The sequence below is a fragment of the Notechis scutatus genome, chromosome 1, assembly GCF_049901735.1.
Source record: "Notechis scutatus isolate UNSWTSFEM ecotype Mainland chromosome 1, rNotScu1.2, whole genome shotgun sequence".
Lineage (NCBI taxonomy): Eukaryota > Metazoa > Chordata > Lepidosauria > Squamata > Elapidae > Notechis > Notechis scutatus.
In genome coordinates this window covers 254,073,785-254,097,418 of record NC_142009.1, presented here as the reverse complement: position 1 = coordinate 254,097,418, position 23,634 = coordinate 254,073,785, and positions in this window count along the sequence as shown.

Below are 23,634 nucleotides of genomic sequence, written 5' to 3'. Positions count from 1 at the left end.
TGCGAGATTACATCACCCCACCCTTGAGACGGAGCCTAGTGGGGAGGGGTGTTCCGAACTAAGCAAGCTCGTTGGCTTGCAATTCTAATAGTTTTCTTTCCACGACAGGTTTGTAAACCTGCACTTCTGATTGGCCCGCTGATAGCAGATCGTGATTGGTCATTTTTGGCTGATCTGATTGGCTGACAGTGGGTCGCCGCTGATTGGACGCTCCCAGCGCGGCAAACTCAAACCATTGGGTGTTGTGACAGCAGCCAGCTCTATAAAAGGAGCTGCTGCTGCCCAAGTCTTTTCGCTCTGTTCTGAAGTCACTAATAAAGAGTTGGAGTCACTATTTCGATGCCTCGTCTCCGTTCTTGCACCCACGTTCCCAGACATAACACTATGCATCACCAAAAGTACATCATATCCACAGTGAAGCATGGTAGTGGCAGGATTATGTTTTTGGGCTGCTTTTCTTCAGCTGGAACTGGGGCTTTAGTCAAGGGGGAGGGAATTATGTACAGTTCCAGATTAAGTGGTTTTACAGAGTCCTCATTTTACCAACCTTGGAAGAATGGAAGGCTGAGTGAACATTGAGCCTGGTGAGATTTGAACTGCCAAATTACATGCAGCTGGCAGTTGACAGAAATAGCCCGCAGTACTGCACTCCAACCACTGCACCATTGTGGCTCAACAAAACCTTCAGGCTTCTGCTAAACTACTGAAAATGAAGAGGAATTTCACCTTTCAATACAATAAGAATCCCCAAGCATACTTCCAAATTAAAGAAAGAATGGTTTCACCAGAAGAAGAAGAAGGTTTTGGAATGGCCCAGCCAGATCCCGGACCTGGACCTGAATCCAATTGAAAATCTGTAAGATGAGCTGAAGAGAGTTGTGCACAGGAGATGCCTTGTAATCTGACAGAATTGGGATGCTTTTGCAAGGCAAAGATGCCCAAGGCAAGATGTGCCATTCTGATAGGCTCCTTTATCATAAGATAAAATGCTGTCATAAAATGAAAAGGTGCTTCAACAATTTATAGATTTAAGAGTGTGCATCTTTATGCAGCCACATTATTCTAGTTTTATTTTACTGTTATCCCCCCCCCCTAAAATGTTGGTTTGTTTTTCGATTGAATTGCACAGCTTATATGTTATATTAAAGGTGGAAAAAAATTCTGCAGAGATTTATCTTGGTCTGTTTTTTTGTTTACATCTCAAAAACCTTTAACGGGGCATGTAAACTTTTTGTATCCACCGTACTTTCCACTTCTTCAGCACAAGCTATGTTGCCTAACTCAATTTATATCTTAAAATATTCAGCACAGCTCATTTGGCTAGTCTCCCTGGAGAAACCTCGCTCTTCCAGCTGGTGAAAGAGGTAGTAGTAGTTATTGAAGGATGATAGGAAGTAATCAATGTTAGAATCCTGAGTTGTTGATTGACCAGATTGCAGTATCCCTGTCTGATCAGCAGTCGAGCTCTGATTGTACAGTGTTATTATGCTCCAGAATGGATGTATAATATATAAATCTGACTGATAGACAGAAATGGAAAGCATGTGTACATTTAGAAGGTTGGCTGTAACTAAAATATGAACAGATTGCTTTGGCTGATACTCCACATAGATACACATTGAAAGACAAACACAATTTTATTAGCACAGTGTGTTTATTTTGTAATCTAAATCTGAGCACATCCAGCCCTGCTATGTATTTGGCTTCCTCACAAATAAAACCTCAAAATATTTCCTGCAGGGAAAAAAACCCTGAAAGGACTAAAAAGATCAAACCAATTTTTATTTATAAAACCTTTTCATTCTTCTAATTTATCAATCTAAAGCTATTATAAAATGTTGTTTAAATTAAAAAGACAATTAAAAAGACAAACTAAAAATGGGTAGGAAAGACCAACATAAATTCATTTGGTTTTAGGACTAACATCTGCCAACAACAGAGCCTTAGATGAAGGCAGTCAGTACAGATAGTCCTCGACTTATTACCACAATTGAGCCCAAAATTTCAGTTGCTATATGAGACATTTGTTAAGTGAACTTTGCCCCATTTTACAACCTTTCTTGGCACAATTGTTAAGTGAATCACTGCAGTTGATAAGTTAGTAACCTGGTTGTTAAGTGAATCTGTCTTCCCCAATGACTTTGCTTCTCACATGGTCACAAAAGGAGATCACATGACCTTGGGGTACAGTAACGGTCATAAATATGAAGCAGTTGCCAAGCATTTGTATTTTGATTACAGGAATACTTCAAAGTTCATAACTGTGAAAAATGGTCATAAGTCACATTTTTCAGTGCCATTGTAACTTTGAACAGTCACCAAATGTACTGTTGTAAGGCGAAAACTACCTGTACAGATGAAATCAAATGCAATGTTCTCATTGGGTTTTCCTTTTTAATAACTATCTGGCCAACCTCAGTGCAAAATCATTATATTATGGCTTAATATTGCCTGTATACACTTGGATACTAACAAAACCTACTAGTTCAGTGGGGAAAAAGGGAAGGTGTGATCATGCCAGGAGTTCCTCATTTATAAATCATTAGAACCAGTTTGAGACAACTTCAAAGAGCCATTAGGTATTAGCAAGATATTATAATCTGTGCCAAGACTTCTAATGGCTGGTTTGTGTAAATTCCTTGTTTTAAGGAATCTTCCTTATCTCAAAGGCTCCCTAAGCCAAGTTTAGCAAATCCTTCTTAGGACATTCACATCATCTATATTCCTGATTTGCAAATGTCCTAATTAGAATATATTTACCAAGGGTGCAGTAACTAAGGTGTGCTTAATGGGGCTTTGTAGAGTTTAAAGGGCTGTTTCAGTTTCACAACACTTTAGTCAATCACCCCAAAAAGGTTGATTCATGGATAGCAAGGGAAATGTGCACGAACGCTGCAGATCAGAGCAGATGGCTTTGAACCTTTTTTAAAGCCTTTCAATACTTTCCACAGATTCAATGAAAGAGAATGGCTCTCTAGCACTGACATGAATAGCTAGCCAAAGAATTTTATCATCTCATAAATTCTTTGCTCTTTAGTGGTGGCCAGGATAAAAGTGCTTTGAGTTTCATTCACTTTATCAGCTCTCAATTTCTTTAATATGGCTTGCCATAAACCTTGACTTTGCTTTCTCATTTGCTGATGAAATATTACACTTATGCAATGATCTTGCCAGCAGAACTCAGAGTTCAGCATTACTCTTAGCCCTCTGACTTGGGCTCAAGACTGATGAATCCAGTCAATACTCTAGGATGAAAACAGTATGCAGTCTTTTATAGACTGCATGATTGTGGCAGATTCTCAAAATAGCTACAAATGCCTGCTTAATTTTGTGGTATTGTTATCTCCCAGGGCTAATTTTCTTCAGCTGCTGTATTCATTGTTTCCAAGAAACCTCAGCCTGAAAGAAACTAGTCTTGCCAATGATATAGGAATGTTTTTTAGAAGAGACCAAGCTTGCCAGCCATCTCTGCCAATCCTCAGAGAACCATATGGCAACACCGCAAAAACATGCCACCCCATGAAGCAAAGCACTAGGTAAAAATTAGTGTCATGTCAAGCCTGGCATCCAGAATAGGAAGTGAAAAAATCAGATTTTGGGGGGGGAGGACTTTATGCATTGAATCATCTGCCTAAATTAGATTTGTTTCCTGATTAATTGGAATGCTACCATGCTGTTATTTTGTCATTGGTTCCTGTCTTAAAGGTGGTATGGGGAAATAGTTTTGAAGTTGAAGATATCAGAATAGTTTTGAAGTTGAAGATATATTATCCCACTAATATTAATGGTATTTCCATCTCATTTTGTCAAACAAACAAAAAAAAAAAAGCAGTCCCTGCTGAAGTTATTTTGATGCTTCCTTGTGATATCCTTTGGATGACTTATTTTGCAAAACCAATTTGAAGACTCAAAGTGGCTCAGATTGAACTGATTTGCCCTTAGATCTTGAATTGCAAACTCAGAATAATCTTTTCTTCATTGCTCTAATTGTATATTTCACAATTGAAATTCCTATGTACTGGACACTTGGGTAAAAGAAGTATCTAAATAGTTTAAGTTCTTTTGCGATAGATTGCCATGCCAGCAGATATAGGCTAAGTATGCATCATAGCTCATTTATTTCCTACTAACTTCTTAGTATCTGACACTAGAGCTAATTTGGTGCAAAAAGTGATAAATGACTCATCTCCTTTATCATATATCACTGATTCTCCAGAATGTTCTGCATAATGAGTAGAGCATGACAATTCTTTCTTTTCTCTTTAAGATCACTCTTTGTAGAGGCATAAAACACTTTCATTGCTATAAAAAGTATCAGATGGTTGCAGAATGTCACTGTAAGTTATTTCAAAAGCGGAGGAAAAAAGCATACATTTGGAATAAGAAATAATTCATATTTTCAAGTAGTATTCAATTTGCCTTTTTTCTCATGGAAGTCAACACTTCTTTAGCAATCTTTTTAGACCAATGTGAAGATAGTTACAAGCTTTTGTTTAACAATGAAGTAAGAATCATTAGCCAATGAGCAGGACTACTGAGCCCATATCTTTATCTGCTAAATTTGGGACAAAATTAGACCATGAGGTAAAAAGTATATGTTCAAAATAATTAAGCAAACATTATTATTCAGCTTATTTTTCATTGTTCTTTTATCCTTCATTTTATCCATTTACCTTTGCTCATTATAACTTGTACAACTGGTACAGGCATAAATGCCTGTTCAAGTTTTAAACCTAAATAGCAAATCTATTCACTTCCTGCTTACCATGGCACAGAACATGTTTACTTACCACCCAATTTTGAGGGACATGTCCTCATGATATTAGCACCCATCAGGAAGTGACTTAAAACATAATATGTTCAGTATGAAGTCAGAGGAACAGACTGTTTCCCTTTACTCTGCTATACTGATCATCAATAAACCATATATCATAACTGAACCAATACACACCAGCCATTTTTAGATTTTATTGATTATCAAATTAAGCTCTGCCCATTTTGCGGTTTGAGGAGACTCTAAGCAATTGACAGAATTGCAAATTAATCAACAAAATATAATTACAATTTGGATATATTTGCTTAGATACAATCCTTAACAATCCTTTTCATCCATATAAGTTATTTTAAAACCTGATAGATTTTACGTAGGCTTCAAAATCCCAAGAGTTTCAATGATTTTCTCTAACTCAATAACTTGTTCATTTAGTCTAAAAATGTGTCTATCTCATTTAGTCATAATGGTTTATTCAGACACCCAGATGGATTAAAGCCTAAAATCCTTTATATCTCCAATCTGCTGCTGGAACAACCTTAGAGGCATTTTTGATTATTCCAGTTTGGAGCAGATATTTTATTCTTCTGCTATACATCTCAAATGGACATTCTAAGGCATCCTGGGCACTATCTACCAAACCTTTTTCAAAAAGGGGTTCGGAACCCCCTAGGCGCCCTCGCCACCACCCTCGGCCTGGCGAGAGCCCCACCCCCCACCCTTTGCGCAACCCAAACCTTGGCACCGCCTCTGCTCCCGCCTTCCGCAATGAAATTTAATATAGATAGAAGTAAGGTCCTATACATAGGCAAGAAAAAAACAACTGTGCTGGTACTGAATAGGTCAAATTTGGCTCAGTGTCAGTAACTGTGAGAAGGATCTTGGAGTCCAAGTGGACAACAATTTAAATAAGAGCAGTGATGCAGTGGTTAGAATGCAGTACTGCAGGCTACTTCTGTTGACTGCTGGCTGCCTGCAACTTGGCAGTTCAAATCTCACCAGGCTCAACATTCACTCAGCCTTCCATCTTTCTGAGGCCAGCAAAATAAAGATGCAGATTTTGGGGGGCAATATGCTGACTCTAAACCACTTACAAAAGGCTGTAAAGCACTGTGAAGTGGTATATAAGTCCAAATGATACTGCTAAATATGAGACAGCAGTGTGCAGCAACAGCTGAAAAAAAAACAATGCAATGCTAGGTTGAATTAATAGACGGGATAGCATCAAGATCATGTGAAGTGTTTGTACCAATTTACAAAGCCTTAGTACAGCCACACTTGGAATACTACAGTTTTGCTCACCACAATATAAAAAAGATATTGAGACTTTGGAAACAGTATGGAAAAGAACAACAAAGAAGAGTATGGGGCTAGAGGCTAAAACATATGAAGAACATATGCAGAAGTTAAGTATGTCTAGTCTAGTGAAAAGAAGGACTAGGAAAGATCTGATAGCTGTATTCTGGAATTTGAAAGGCTTTCACAAAGATGACGGGGAAGACTATTTTCCAAAGCACCAGTAGACAAGACAAAAACCAATGGATTGAAACTAATCAAGGAGAGAAGCAATCTAGAACTAAGGAGAAATTTCTTAACAGTGAGATCAATCAACTAATGGAATGGCTTGCCTTCAGAACAGTGGTGGGATTCAAAAAAATTTACTACCAGTTCTGTGGGCATGCCTTGGTGGGCATGGCTTGATGGGTGTGGCAGGGGAAGGATGCTGTAAAATTTCCATTCCCTCCCCACTCCTGGGGGAAGGTTACTGCAAAATCCCCATTCCCTCCACAACCCACTAACTTGCTTTCCAGCTCCGTTATCCTAAGCAGGGCAACAAAAGGAGACCCAGCCAATCAGCTGGGAATCAAGAGCCAGAGAATAGATGGGGGAGGGGCCAGTCAGAGGGGGTATTTGCCAGTTCTCTGAACTACTCAAAATTTTTGCTACCGGTTTTCCAGAACTGGTCAGAATCTGCTGAATACCACCTCTGCTTCAGAAGTTGTGTGTGTCCCATTAATCCAGGATTTCAAGAAAAGATTGGACAGCCATTTGTCTGAAATGGTATAGACTCTCCTGCTCAAGCAGGGAGTTGGACTAGATGACCTACAAGGTCCCTTCCAACTGTGTTATACTACAGGGTCCCAACCACCGGTCCGCGGACCGAGACTGGTCCGCGGAACAAGTCTTACTGGGCCGCTGGTTGCTGGCGCCGCCATCTTTTTGATGAAAAAGTGCTTCCGGTGAGGTCACCGGAAGCACTTTTTCATCAAAAAGATGGCGGCGCCCAGTTGATGCCGGTACCGGGCCGTGGCACCCAGCTGATGCCGGTACCGGGCCGCGCATAAAAAAGGTTGGGGATCACTGTTATACTATGTTCTTTCCTAGTGGTCAGGGATAGCAATACACTTAGCTGCAATTGATTCAAAGTGTCTATTGAGATAAGCACCCTCATTACCTGGTTATTGAATGCACTATTTTCAAGAACATTTTGGTTCTGGGTTCCAGAGACTCAGATACCCCAACATTTTCTCTTTTAACTGGATTATCAAACTCCCAGGACATTAATATGTTTGTCAGCTGAAAATAATGCTATTTTGGTTTGCATATATATATAGAAAAATTCTAAAACAGGTAAAATGCATGACACCCATAAAAATAAATGTTGAATGAGACTCATTGTGAGACCAAAAAACCAAAAGATTTGTAGGGAATTTTGACTCTAAGAGTGAAAAAATAAAATAAAGATCTAGAGCCACAGTAGTACTTTGAAGGTCTCTGGTTTAGGTTTCTCTGTTTTGTATTTCAAACCTGTTCTTCTGATCGGTCAGGGAGAGTTTGAAGGGGAAAAGAAGTTGGCATAAATATCCTGATCTTTTATTTCTCTCCTCAGGAGATAAATGGCCTTATGAAATTATATAATATCTTTCATCTAGAGGTCATTCAGATTACAGCAGATAAAAATCAGAAATTTAAATTGGCGGTTATTTTCTTATAATTTACCCTGGGAGAATAGGGAAAGAATGACACGGAATTCCACCACTTAAATTACCCTGCATTAAGTTATGTGTGGGCATCAACACTGTTTGGCCTGATTGCTACAATACTGTAAAAGTAGATTGTGAGACACTTGTCTCAGGTGCAAAATCAAATTTGGTGTGATGGCTGCTGTTTTCATAGTTTGTTCCAGGTAATGATTCTTTAAAGGCCTTGTGAAGGGAATGGGAATGTTAAGTGTGAGAAAAGCAAGAATGCATACATATAACTGTTTCATTTTACAATATATTGTCCTACCTAGAGTTAATAATAATATGCCATTCAGACAACCTCTCTGGAAAGGAGAAATACAGGTAAATGCTGACAACTGGAAACAAAGAGGTGAAAGAATGATATCTGGGCTTTTATCTTTGTCAAGGAAAACTGGTTTAGCACAGGCAAGCAATGAAAAGGCAAGCTATACAAGTGCCTGAAAATAAGATACAATCATTTACTCCAGTTAAACACAGTGATTTATTATTCTTTTCATATAGGTGGTTCTAGCCCCACTGAGCTTTCCTCTTCTGCTTCAAGCTAATTATAAGCTTTTCACATTAGAAACATTGCATATTTTTAATGTATCAGCCTCCTTTGTTCTATGCACATCAGAGAATGTGGCATAATTTGGGTAAATATGAAGCTCAGCAACTGTTCCTAATAATTTTGTGGTGGATCCCTTTATCTATCGAAAATAAATCATTCCTTTAGCTTATTTTTTTCCACTAGGTGTTGTGATAATGATGTTTTTAATACCCTACAGAACAATACAAGTATGCTAATTGCAAATTGACCTTAATTAAGCATATTCTGATGTTTTCTAGGATCTCAAGGAACTGTAGTATAGATAACATTTTGCATTCTTAATTTTTATCTTCAGAAAATTTTGATGTAAGTCAGACAGAAATATCCTGAAGTCTATTACTCAAGGATTATATCATGCATATAACAAGGTATCAAGGTACCTACCTACTTACCATACCAAGGTCCATATCCTAGCTTCATGCAGCTCTAATTACATATTGCATTGTTCTCCAACAACTATTCAAATATTTCAGAATCAAAATTGTGGTGTTTAGGTAATTTCCAACATCACTAAAGACTTATATGGTAGTAAGTACAATTATCCAATGCACAAATTACAGTTCATGACTCTAATTGAAATAGGTATTGCCAGAAGTGCCTCTGTTCAAAACCCAAGAAAGAAACCCCCCCGACTCCATGTTAGTAGAGAAGAAGTACTTTTACTGAGTTTGAAATGATAGCAACAAAAGGAAAGCAAGATCTGAGGCAATAGGCCTCATATATATAGAAAGTTTTCCCAATCCCCTCCCCCCCCCTGAGGGACCCACGCTGAATAGCCAATCCCCATTTCACATGATGTCACGTGGGGCACATCTTCAGGTGTTTTCACCCATGTGGAATGCTGAGACGGTTGACCTTGACTGAGCATAAACAAGTCCATGCAGCTGTGCAGCACCATCCCTCCCTTTTGGTTCATGCATCCGCAGTCTTCTCTCCAGTTCACTTCCCCACCCAAAAGCTATTATGTTCCCTCCTCTCCATTAATATTCCAGCCAACAACAAGCAAGCATCATGGAGACTGACAGGCATTGTGTGACAAGTTTCACAATGCTTCCAAAGAAGATTAAGAAGTAATTAAGTTCTAGCAGAGTTTGAAATTTAGACCAAAATATTTCCTGATCAATACCTTGGACTTCTAAACTGGAATAGTGCTGTAGTACTGTAGTGGTAAACTACTGAAAAACAAATCATAAACCAACTTAGAAGCTGAAAGAAATGAAGAGAATGGTTCAGCAACTGTAAAATTAAAGCCTTGTGCTGAATGACTTTATAAAACATGTGCAAGCATGTGTTTTATAAGACCAGAAAGCAAAGGCAATAGCCACAATGCTCTAAATAAGTTTTATAAGCAGTATAAATTGCCCACGAATTAATGAAGAACTTTCAGTATGCAGATTTGAATCTGAAGGCTGCAGAAAACTCATTTGAACTTTATAGAGAAATATGTTGAGATCTTATGGATTTATTGCCTCATCTTTGGAAATGGACAACATAAAGTTTCCAGAGTCTATTGTTTATTGTGGAAATTTAACCCCATCCTTTGTCAAATGTCCATATAGGTTATAGCAAGTGTAATTAATCCCCAACTCAGACACCAACATTTGAGTTCAAGGAATCATATGGAATATAAAGTCTAATATCAGTGAAGATCATTAATAAATTCCAAGGAAACCAGTGAAGTATTTCATACATCTACTCAGTCATGACAGTTAAATTCCAGATTTAGGTTGCAGGTTGTTTTTTTTCAATTCCCCAGATTTGGAATCCAAATTAATAGATTTGTGTATATTAATACATACATATCTATACATTATTATGATTGGTCAAACAGGTAGTCAGATGTTTAGACTGGGTATGGCATCTTTCCCACCTAACAAGTCCTTCTCAAGGACCTGTGACAGGGAAATGCTATTGTTTCATGGTGTTAAAAGTATTGTTGCAGGATATAAACTGTTTCAAGTAAAGCTGCCTTTTGCAATAGATTGACAGGATTTTGTCAATGCCTATGTTGTTCAAGTGGTGCTTCAGGTGTTTTGAGATTCCACCCAATAAATCTATTTCTATTGGTATGATCTTCCTGTTGCCATAGTCATTCTACTTCTGTTTGCAAGAATTTGTATTTTATAATTTATAATTCTTTCTCTTCTGCTTTGTAATCCTCAGGTACTGCAACATCTACTATTCAGAGTGGTTTTTTTCTTATTGACAATTGTTAGGTCTGGGGTGTTGTTTGTGAGGTGTTTCTCTGTTTCAATTCTAAAGTCCCCAAAAAAGTATTTTAGATTCTTCATTTTCTATTACTTTGTCTAATTTTGGTCCCACCAGTTCTTGTTTGCAGGCAACTGGAATTTCTTGCTGCTATTCCAATGCACCATTATTCCTACTTTGTCATGATGTTGTTTGTAGTCAATCTGTGTAATAATCTTGCAGCAGCTATAAAGGTGGTCCACTATTTATTTTTTCTCAGTTTCTTTGAAGAGACAACATTGCAGTGGTGGGATTCAAATTTTTTTACTACTCCTTCTGTGGGCGTGGCTTGGTGGGCATGGCCATGTGACTGGGTGGGTGTGGCTCTTTTTTTTTTTTTTTTTTGCTTTTCTGCAGCCACCCCAGCCACCCATTTTTTGGGCCTTCTGGGTCTCAGAGGAGCCTCTGGGAGGGTGTTTTTGCTCCCCTAAGGCTCCTCTAAGGCTCAGGAAGAAAAAGAACAGAATATGGGAGGGGCGCTCAGCACCTCTCCATGCTCCATTTTGGGAGCTTCTGGCCTCAGAAGAGCCTCTGGGAGGTGTTTTTGCTCCCATAAGGCTCCTCTGAGGCTCAGGAAGGAAAAAATGGAGGGGGGGGGCTGAGCCGCTCCCTTCATTTTTTGCCTTCCTGGGCCTCAGCAAGGGGAATCCTGGCACAGCTGATCGTATGTACAGCTGATTGTTGGGAGGGGGAAAAAAAGAAAGAAATACCTAAGGTGAATGTCAGGTGGATGGGGTGCAGTGAGCTTCGAGCGGGAGAGTGACCGGGTCAGGGGCATGGCCAGCCAGAACTTACTACCAGTTCGGTGACCCATGCCAAATCCTTGCTACTTGTTTGCTCGATCCAGTGTGAACCAGTTGAATACCACCACTGCAACATTTGGTCTGCGAAACTATCTTCTTCATTCTGGTTTTGTATGCATTTGTTCTTAAGGCTTGTCCAGAGTTTCTGTTCAATTTTCCTGCTCTTAGCCATTGCCATGTCCTTGCTGTTATCTGATTTGCCCGATAGTTTGTGTGCATAGTTGTAGTGATCATGTTCATCCAGAGTATTGTTATTTCCAAAGGGAATCTTGATTCTTTCACTTTTCACTAGTCTGCGTACTTGATGTGAGGGTGCCACATTTGTCTAGTCCAAACTCCATTGCAATGTTTTAGTTGAACATATAGACAGTATGGAGGAGCAATTCTATTTCAGATGATGTTTTTCCATACAGCTTCACATCATCCATGTATAGGAACCGAGATAGCCTGGCAAGATGCTGTTAATGTTTGATAGCCATGGCCTGACTTGTTCAGCATTGTTGAAAACAGTGCAGTAATATACAGTCGTGGAGATAGTGAGTCTCTTTGAAAGATTCCTCTTTTAATATTTAGCTCCTTCAGTCAATCACCAGCAGCTGTGTCTTCTATTGTGTCACTGAACTTTGCACATACCATAGCTTCTGATGTTTCTATCGACTCCTATATTTCTAGATACTTGATAATCCAAGGAGTCAAATGTCTTATTCTATTTACTCCAAGCTACATTCAAGTCTTCCTTCTCTTTTAGTTTTCCAAAATCATCTTGTCAATTAGGAACTGATCTTTTGTTCCTCTGCTGTTTGGGCAGTTTCCTTTTTGCTCAGGTGGAAAGAGCTCATTTTCAACTAGATGCTGTTGGATTGCAACAGCTGCCACACTAGTGAGCAATTTGAGAGTTGTTGGTAAGCAGGCAATTGTACCTTCAACTCAGTGTTAACAGCTGGCAACTGTCAGGACAAGCCTTTGCAGTTTTCTTGGCAAGATTTTAGAAGCAATTTGCCAATAAATACTGCCTGCCAGACTAATTGATAACTGTGTAGCATATACATTTAATAAGTTGTGATTATATTAATGTAGTACAGTGGTTAAAATTTAACTACTTATAAGCATAGAATTTATTGGCTGTTTTTGAGATGATATTATTTTAGCAGGGGAATGCATAACTACTTTAGCCCAGTAAATGTAGAGTTACTATGCAGGAAAAAAAAATGGGGATTTTATTTAATTAGCTGATTTATTGCTGAAAGTAGTATATATTTCTGAGTTTGTATCACCTTGAGTAAAGGATAAAAATGTATGGCTACAACAACTTGATGGCACATAATTAATCAGTCAATATTATAAGTAGATGAGAAATCCATTTCTATGTTTCTTGTATTAACTTTCCTTTCCCATTATTGCAAACTCCTAACTGCATGCTGTGAGACCTAATTTTACCAATTGTTACAGCATTAGTTATTCCATTAACAAAAATAAAAAAGTGTCATTTTAGCACTAATAAAGATACATTTTTTAAAAAAAAATGGTTTATAAAATGGTTTCTACTCTATGGATTATAATGCATACATACTGACTACGGCAATTTCATTTTTCTAGTGTATTAAAATTCTAGCTTTTAAAAGAGACTGGCGTGTGCTTCTGCCTCTGAAGCTGATACTGTATTCTTAAACTACTCACACTTTCTGCCTTCTGAGAAAAATGGAAAGAACCAGAGTAAAGTACAGGATGATAATTGCCATTTGATGAAGTCATATGGAAACTCCCACGTTAACTGTCTTATGTGGAAGCAATGTGGCAGAATACAAGTAGGTTACCAGAGTTTTCTCAGAAAACTGTTTAGTTCTACCAATATGCTCAGTTTATCACAGTAAAGTATAAAATTAATTCATAATTAGCTTTTCCACTTTTATTGGTATTAACTTGTCATAATATGTTTCTCTTGCTAAGTCATGCTGACATTATCATTTGCTTTGATTTCAGCTGAAATATGTGGAATTACAAAATGGTACTCAGAATCATCACATGTTATGTATTTGCTAGATTTAAATGTTACTTTTTCACTAGGGTTTACATGGAAATAACCTCTATTTTTGTCCTTGCAATCCCAATCATATGAGGTTGGCTAGACTGAGAGAAAGTGATTAGCGCAGTTAACATTATGGACAAAGACACAAAAATTAACATAAATATCTTTTAGAAAAGCTAGTGCTCATCTAGAATCTTCAGAATGAAGCTGAATAAAATTGTGGAGTAGCGCAAATCCAGTAATTTGAGTTTACACATCTGACATATTCTACTGTAATTACAGAGAGCAGCCACATAAACCTGGTTTGTGAACAAGATTATATTGTAAGTTTTAATTAAGACTTGAGTCATGCATAGGTAGACTCTCACATGAACCATATTTTCTTCCATTGCATCTATAGCATAACATTGAAAGATTTAAAGGCAGAATTAGCATATTTAAAACTAATAATGTTTCAGTTTAGGATTTCTCCAATTTCTACTGTCACATATGAACATCGTGTTGGAGACTTAGGCATAAATCTATCTATAAAGAGTAGATATTAAATTTATTGCAAGAGGAAAATGTACCTGTTCCTCTGATTTGGAAAGTTATATGCAATAGCTTTTAAAGAAAGAACAATGTACAGTTTTGAGAGAAATATAACAAATAGAAACTATGAAATGGCAGGTCTGTAGTTAAAGGAAAGATGAGATACAATGCACTATAAAGTTTCCTGTAATTCTGGTAGATAGATAGATTTAAAGAAAAAGCCATGTATGAGCATTAGATTTATATCCCACCTATATTTTGTACAACTCAAGTCCTATTTTCCATACAATAACAACTCTAAGAGTTAGAATGGGGTGAAAGGGAATGACTGGACCAAAGTCATGCAACTAATTTTCATGCTTAAGTAGGGAGAGAGGAGGGAACTAGAATTCACAGTCTCATGGCTTCCAGTCCAGGACCTTAGTCACCTCATCAATGCCATGTGCTAAATAAATAAGTCACTATATCAAGAGCCATGATGGTACAGCGGTTAGAAAGCAATACTGCAGCTAATTCTGCTGACTGCCGACTGTCAGCAGTTTGGCAGTTTGAGTCTCAGTGGCTCAAGGTTGACTCAGCCTTCCATCCTTCTGAGGTCAGTAAAATGAGGATGCATATTGTTGGGGGCAATATGCTGACTCTGTAAACCATTTAGAGGGAGCTGTCAAGCACTGTATATAAGTCTAAAGTGTTATTGTTATCAAACTAGCTCTAATTCCATTTTGAGCTTGATGGCGCAGGACCTCTAACTTCATGTTGCATTTTGTTTTAAAACCACAAAATGAAAATCCTTTTATAAAAGCACATAAAACTACTCAAACATGAAAGTTGCATAGTTTTGTTATCCCTGACTGCTTTCCAAAATGCTAGATAATGTGCTTATGTGACATTTGTGCAATTAGATCCCAAGCAGCTTTTACCATTCCAATGGAAACATTCATTAACTAATTCCTTTACCCCAAACACCTGTTTGAACAAAAGACAGGTCTACATACACTATTCAATAAGAATACAAAACTTGAGGTGGTAAAACAAACTATTTTGCCTCAGACCGCAGGGTACAATGCTGCCATTTTTGTGTCAGGGGAGGACCTCTATCAGGGAGTCCATATCCTGATTTGCTGATTTTTTTGCTTCTGGAGAACACTAAAAAATAGAATTCTCCTTCTTTAGGCTGAAATGATAATGGCTACATCATGGGCCTTTTCATTACATTTCAGCAGCTTTCTGCAGTACAGTGTCCTGCTGCTGCCGTCTGTATAGAGCTTAGACAGAAAACACTGAATGCTAGGAAAGCTGCAGTTTCCATACCTCAGAACAGGTGAGTTGAACTGTACACAATCAAGTAACAATTGTACCAATTATCTTCCATCAGTTCTAGCCAAGGCAGAGAATAATATCTTCTTCTGGTTGGTAAGAAAGTTCCTTCTCCTGGCATTTAATTTATTAGCTCTCCTGTCTTTATTCCTCCCTTAGCAGAGGAAGTGCCTGTCTTATAAAAAGAACTTTGTCCTACATTTTTGAGTATGCATACAATTATGCAGATGAATATGGATCACATCATTTTTGCACTAGTCTATGAAAAGGGCAGGCTGACTTATTGGATTTCACATCCTTTGTTTATTATAAAATAACCTGATTCAGCAAGTAATTTATTCAGAAAAGAAATGTTGTCTTGACATACTTCAATGGCTAGGATATTCGGATTGAAAAACTAAGAAAGAAAAACACCCAAACAACCACTTCCAAAAAAGAACAGATTTTGCACATTTTAAGCACCAGGGGAAGGGCCATTAGTAGTTTTCTTTGTGCTATCTTTTAATTCATGCTACATTGCCTGACAACTGTACCATTAGCAGTCCCAAAGGTGCTTTTTCAAGAGGCAACTGGACTTCCTTGTTTTTCTTCGAAGACATTTCATTTCTCATCCGAGAATCTTCTTCAGCTCTGACTGGATGGTGGGGAATGGAAGGATTTAAGGAATATAAATCCTTCCATTCCCACTATCCAGTCAGAGCTGAAGAAGCTTTTTGGATGAGAAGTAAAATGCCTTCAGAGAAAAACAAGGAAGTTCAGTTGCTTCTTGACAAAACACCTTTGGGACAGCCATGACCTGGATGATGAGAATTTCCATAGGCATGTACCATTTGCAATTAACCACTATGAAGGTGTCCTATAAACTCAGGTTAGAAGGCTTTGCTGGACTCATGATACTAATTAAGGAGAGGGAGCAAGAATATTTTCCATTCTAGTTAAAATGATTGTGTTATCCATGTTGATTTATGAGCAATATGCTTAATTATTGATGGAGGGGAGGAAATTAGAAATAGTTATACCTGTCTACATAAATCTTATTTGTGCCTTCTTACAAAAGGCATCTGTTTTACTCTAAACACAACTTTTCCAGCTTCAGTTGATGGAGAAGGCTGAACCTTTTCAGAGAGAAATATGGGTTGGGGAGGAGAGAAAAAAAAGAACAAAAAGATGACACTGGGATGACAATGGCAGATCTGAAGGAGACAGTGAGAGATAGAGGGGCATGGAGAGTGCTGATCCATAGAGTGGCTGAGGGTCAGACATGATTGAATGGCTGACAATGACAACTTCTGTTGCTACCACCCACTGGATTTTTCATATAATTACCCACAAATTCCAATTTCCTTCAGAAGCTTAAGATTTCCACTTTCTAGTTTCTCTCATTATCAGATGTTACAGAATTGCAATCGGTGGCTGATTTATTTCTTTATTTTTTCTGTGAAAATCACATTTCAGCAAAGTCTGGCCTATAATCTGGCTTCTTCAAACATGAGGGGGGGGACCCCTTGTAGGGTTTTTCCCATACATGTGGGGAAGGATATAGTGACTTGGCATATTTCTGGATTTATGACCTTACATACACCAGTACTGAGCTTTGACATTGACCTGACACCCAGATCAAAAAAGGCTATTTTAGGTCTTCTACAGAGTCCTCTCTGCTATTTCCCTTTCATTATTTCAGAACAAGTCTTCCTTCAGTAATGTCCTTGCCATCATGTTCAAATTGTGGGACATGACAGCTGTTCATATTCAGCCTTTCCTACATATCCTCACTTCAAAGAGAGAGCTAAAGTGAACAAATCTTAAATGACTGTATTCTAAGTATGTGTTGAGCTATATATATTGTAGAGAGAAAGAATTGAAAAGAAAAGTGTGGGAAAAGCAAAAGGCCACCATCCCACCCCATTAAACAGACAAAAAGCATATAAAAGAAGAAGAAGAAATATTGAACATAATAGGGAAGAAACATTAAAACCCATACTGGTTTTACACATTCACATATTTGTATCCTGAAATAGAATGGCATAATTTTAAACATCCATATTCAATAGTTCTGTGCAAAAAAATACTCATCTGTAGGAAGGGTAAACTAGGTAATCTATAAGGATATATTTCATTATTATAATTAAGAAATGGAGACAAAATTATGTCAGTACGATTCTGCATAGACAAAGGATTCAATATTTTTACTAGACATTGCTACTTCCCAGAGTTTTAAATATTTATTTAAAAATCATTGTGCATTAGTTTTCCAATGTTTTTGCTATGATAAATCCAGTGGGAATTTCCAAAAAATGAATTAACTATTAAACTATAGTATTTTACCACTTCATATATTTTAATTATCTTGCATTAGAATTATTTGCCAAAAGTTGTGTAATGTTTCTGATTTCTACTGGAGGTGGTAATATGTGATTACAAATGCCTCCAAAAATGTAGAAAGGATATTTGGAGGCAGGTTTCCAGATTGAAAATCATGAGACCATGAATTTTTGTCCCACCTTAGGCCCAAAGCCAGCTGGATAACCTTAGGCTAATTTGCTCTAAAAAGAAGGAAATGGCAAACCACTTATGAAAAACCTTTCCAAGAAAATGGCAGGGACTTATCCAGTTAATTGCCAGGAGTCAACATTGGAATGATTAGTCCTAAATGAAATGACATATTTAAAAAATCATCTTTTTAAATTATTTGTATAGTAAATTGTTGTTGATTTGGCAGAATAATTTGAAATAAATTGATAGCACAAAATTACAAGTTCACTTACTTAGTTCAAATCATCTTTCCCCATATCTTTCTATTGCTTTTTAAAAAGCCTATTGTGTTCAGTAAAAATTAAAGGAGCTTCATACAATTTTTCCATTTAAAAATGGTCGATTGGGAAAATTTCAGAAGCATACAATGTAATAATAGTGCTAGAATAGTAATAGAACCTGGAAAGTCAGGTTCAAACTGATTGTAACTGATTCCTTGGCAAGCTGCATTTAATACAGATAGGATTTTATCACTAATTAGGTATCAAAACCTGAAATACTTCATATTTTAATCTTTGATTATACCCCTATGTATAATCTTTGATTTTTAATCTTTGAACTGATTACATTTAAAGCCTGAGTGAGAAAGAAATGGGAGAAGGAAAGGGACATGAGCAGAAATTTTCCTCACTTTTTCCAAAGGTAAATTTGCAGTGAGCTGTTTAGTTTAATTCCAATGCACAACATTAGTACAGTAAGTCCTCAACTTACGAACATTTGTGTCGTGACTATTCAAAGTTATGACCACACTACAAAAAGCAGCTTATGACTATTTCTGCCACTTACAACTGTTGCAGTATCCCTGCAGTCATGTCTTTCCAATTTGGGTACTTGAACACTGGCGTGTGTTTACTATAATTGCAGTTTCCTGGGGTCACATATTCACCATTTGTGACTTTCCCAGACAGCTTTTGACAAGCAAAGCCAATGCTTAAAGTTAGATTCATTTGATGATCATATAATTCATTTAACAATTGTGGGGGAGGGGGGGAAGGTTGTACATTCAGGCACAACTCATTTAATGATCATATTGTCTAACGAGAGAAGTTCCAGTCCCAATTGTGATTGTAAATCAAGGACTACCTGCAGGGCAGTTATTATGCCATCCCTTTTCTATTTTATTCACTGCTATGTGAATAGTAGAGTGATGTTTGAAATATCGCTGGAAGAAAATACAATGGAATTATCACCAAAGGCAATGCAAATAATTTAAAACTTAATCTATCCTATTTTCCCACGTAAAAAATTCTGACTTAATATGTTCTTTCTGTAAATTGAAGATGTTACAAGTCAATCACAACAATGTTAAAACCATTAGGTTTTTAATGTGTTTCCTTCATGTGAGCAACTGTTACAACAGTTTTCTCCTCTGCCATATCCTACACCATCAAAAATGTTGGGAAATATTGTCTCCAGGCAATAGAATTATGAATCTTTTTAAATTAGCCTGTGATTTCTGCATATGCAGGATCAGGAAAAAAGTTTTTATTGTCAAGCAGTGCAAATGTACAAGCAGCAGTCTCAAACACCTAGATTGTTTAAATTAGAAAATAAACCACCTACTTGATTTAAAGAAATGTTCCATGAAGCAAATAGCACCATTGTTTTTTTCCTTGTGCTATAGAGCAGCGGTCTCCAACTGGTGGGCTGCGGCCAGTGGGCTGCAGAGAAATCTTACCCCAGAGCACCCCCCCCCCAAAGCAATTAATCCAGGGTGCGTAAAAACACAAGGCTGTGCCGCGCACATGGCCCACGGGAACTCTCCCCACCTGCTTACCCGGCAAACTTGCCTGCTAAATTGCTATTTTTCCTTTTTCTGACCATCAGCTGTTCTGCTGTGCCGGGAGAATTAGATTAGCTAGGAAACAGGAAATGGTTGGATTCCTTGCTTTCTAGCTATCTTTAGATCTTGGGCTACTGCTTTTAAACACAGCCGAACCTCCCTTAGGACTGAAGGTTCTATTATTCAGTGCAGACTCATGGCAAGCAAATTTTACGTGGCAGACTGAGCTAGCTGATGGCAGATAGATAGATCACTGAATGATTCTGTGAGCAACTCAATCTGCCTGCTTGCTTTGCCTGATTTTGGATAAAAGTTTCTCTTTTTTAAATAAAAAATTCAATATTTACATACATGGTGTGTTGTGAGTTAATTTTGTGAGTTTGCTTCCTAGCAAATTTTATGAGTTTGCTTGCAAGCAAATTTTATGTGACAGATTGAGCTAGCCAATGGCAAATGGATAGATTTCTGAATGAATCTGTGATTCTGTGAGCAACTCAATCTGCCTGCCTGCTTTGCCTGATTTTGGGTAAAAGTTGCTTTTTTATTAAAAAAAAATCAATATTTATATAAATATTTATAATATTTACATACAAGCCATGCCCAGCCAGTCACATGACCACCAAGCCACACCCACAAATTAGACCATGCCCACAGAACCGGTTAGTGGTCCCTGGGGTTTAAAATTATGAGTTTGGTGATCCCTGAGGTTCAAAAGGTTGGCGACCCCTGCTATAGAGCATTGCAAATTCTTTCAAACAAATCATTGCCCTACTGTGAAATGTTATCCTTCTTTAAAAAGTGAAGAATTTACTGGAAAAATTCTTTTGAATCAGGACTTGGGTTTGCAGCTTTTCTGCTTTCTTTCATCGTATTCCATTTTTCTTAGTTAACTGGTGCTGCTCTGAGGCAAGAGTTTACAAATAAGAACTTCTATAGCTACCAAAAATACCTTTCCTCCATTTCTATTAAATTACAGACCTACGTGGTTTTGGAGCCATCTATGTGGGTGTGCCTTCAAGTCAGTCTAGAGTTCTGGCAACTTCTGGGGGAAGTCTTCTTAGAAAGATTTCAGAAGCCATTTGCTATGGCCTTCTTCTTCCTAGGGCTGAGAGGCAATGATTAGTCCAGGGTCACCCAGCTCTGACAGGATTAAAATGCAGTATCCAATTTCAAGTTTCCTAAAGTAGGTTTCCCTAGACTTAATTACATTGGGTAAAAAAACCCATCCAGTATCCAATCTTTCCTGAAGTTGTTGAGAAGATAGTATATTCTCAGTTGCAGTAACTGCCTTGTTCAATCCATATTCAGGCACAGACATGATATTGGTATGGCATTTATTTCTATGGCGATTGTCCTTGTTGGGATTTGAATTGTGGGGTGGATGTATCCTCTTTGTTCTATTTTACCTTCCAGTGGCATTTCGTACCATCAGTCACAGAGTCTTTCTGATGTACCTATGAGGGATTAGAGATGTCTACACTTTTCTGAATAGAAATCTAGAATGATAGGTCCTGGCAATATTATCTCATACAGGAATGGGTGTCAAAAAAAATTCCTACAAGTTCAGAGAGTGTGTTTCCGGAGGACTACTCTACACTGAGGTCAGTGGAACATGTTTTTTCTGTGGTAGTGCTCATGCTATGGAAGATGTTCCATCAATGATGGGGACAGTTAATGGTTCGTCTGCTTCCATTTTGAAAAGCACTTACGACAGAATTATTCTGAAAGGTTATTCTTTGAAAAGTGAGGTTGCCTTCTGCTGATTAGCTTCGTCTGAGCATTGAAACAATGTCCTGTGCATTATGTTGTACTGCTGATAAGGTTTTTCAGGTTACGAACTGGAAAATGTAAATACTTGGTTGGTTTTGTGTGAATGTGTGTCTGTGTGATATATTTTTTTTAGCATTAGCATGTGTACTCTGTGGGTGGTCTTGTTGACAGTGTGTTTTGAAACTTCACAGGGAATGTGAAAACTATACTCCTATAGCTTGTTTATTGAACATTGTTGTCAGGATGCCAGTGAAGACGTGTGCTTTATATTTATACATGAGAAAGAAGGAAATCTTTAAAGCTACAAATCAGAGAAGTTTATTTTGTTGTTGTTGTTGTTTAAAGTCTGTATGGTAAATCACACTGTATATTGCTAGGGTTCAATGGCTATTTGTGTAGGCAACTGAAACATTTTCTACAGGTGGTTGCCCTTCAAAACTACCTGGAAACTGGTCCAGAATACAACAACATGGGCAGCGATGGGCATGCTTCATTATGTCGGTGTAACACCTCTGCTTGATGAATTGAACTAGTTATCAATTGCTGTTGAATTATATTAAAAGTGCAGGTTGCTACCTATAAAGCCCAACATGTCAACATTTACATTTCATTCCTATATGGTCTTGCAACAACCTATCCAAAATAGTGGTATATGATTCAGTCTTCCTGTATAATACACTTTTAACACAGTGTCTCCCAACCTAGTCATTTCTTTTCCAGTACTTCCCTCTAATTTGCCCTCTCTTACCAGTGCAGTGATATTTTCCCTATGATTTGTATCTGGAACAAATGACCCATCTTCTCATTGCATGGGTCAGCCCTGATCACTTTCAAAGCGGGTCTTTGTAATTACTTTGAAACAAGGCTGAGCAGCCATTCAGCCTTATGCATATGTCTCTGCAGTTGTTCAGCTACTGCCATCTGCTGACGTGATATATGTTAGTCACAAATGTGATTTGTCACCTGTCATAAAGGTGACTACTATTCCAATGCTCTAACTGGATAATATAATAGAGAGTTATTTGATTTCCTTGGCTCTTCTTGACTTTTTCAGTGTATGTTAGAATTTCCTCTAGTACGAATTAAAACTTTTTCATCACCTCTACTTGATAAAATCACAACACCACCCACCACCACCCCCAGATATTGAGATTAGATGACATTCAGTCTTTGTGTCTTGAATTCATTTATAATCAGAATGGAGAATTAAGCAATAAATCTCTCGAGTAAATGAAACATGACCTTAATCTTTCTTCTTTTATAAATTTCTTTTATTTGGCTTCAGTAGAGAATAACAAAGGGCAAACGAACACATACTGAGCTCAAAAGATTTGCACTGGATCTTGCTTCAGAAATAGAATTGATACAAAATGCCTCACTGGTTGGAGAAATAGATTGTAATAGAAACAGATGTATTGAAATTTTTAAAAAAGGAAAAGAGAACATGCTCAGAGTAAATCTACACTCAGTTTCATTCATTGAACAACCCATTTCTTGGGAGATGAGGAGAGTGGTCTATCAGCAGGGGTGGGATTCAAATTTTTTAACAACCAGTTCTGTGGGCATGGCTAGGTGGGCGTGGTCATGTGACTGGGTGAGTGTGGCTTTTTTTCTTTTTTCTTTTTCTTTTTCTTTTGCAGCAAACCTGCTCCCCCCATTTTTTTTTACCTCCTGGGCCTCAGGCAAGCACTGGGTGGGCATTTTTTGTTCCCAAAAGGCTTCCCTGGAACCCAGGGAGGCAAAAAATGGAGTATAGGGAAGGGCACTCAGCACCCTCCTGTGCTCCATTTTGGGCCTCCTATGGGGGCGTTTTTGCTCCCAGGAAGGGAAAAAATGGAGCACAGAGGACATCTTCCCCCCATGCCTGCACACTCCTTTTTGCCTCCTGGGCCTCGGGAAAGCCTCCTGGGTGAAGCAGTAAGAGAGCGAGGGGAATCCCAGCATAGAAATACCTTAAGGAGTGACTAGGCAGGGGAGAATGCAGTCAGCTATGTCGGGCATGCGCAATAAGGATTGACTGGGCAGGGAGGCGAGGGGTGAGCTGAGGGGGGCGGAGCCATCCAGCGGCACGATTTGCTGGTTCTCTGAACTGCGCAGAATCATAACAACCAGTTCTATAGAACCAGTCTGAACCGGTAGAATCCCATCCCGGTTTATCAGGCTGTGGCAACCAGACAGAGTACCAGTCAGAATTATTTTACTCCCCTTGTATTCATAGATCTGACACTTGTCTTCCTTG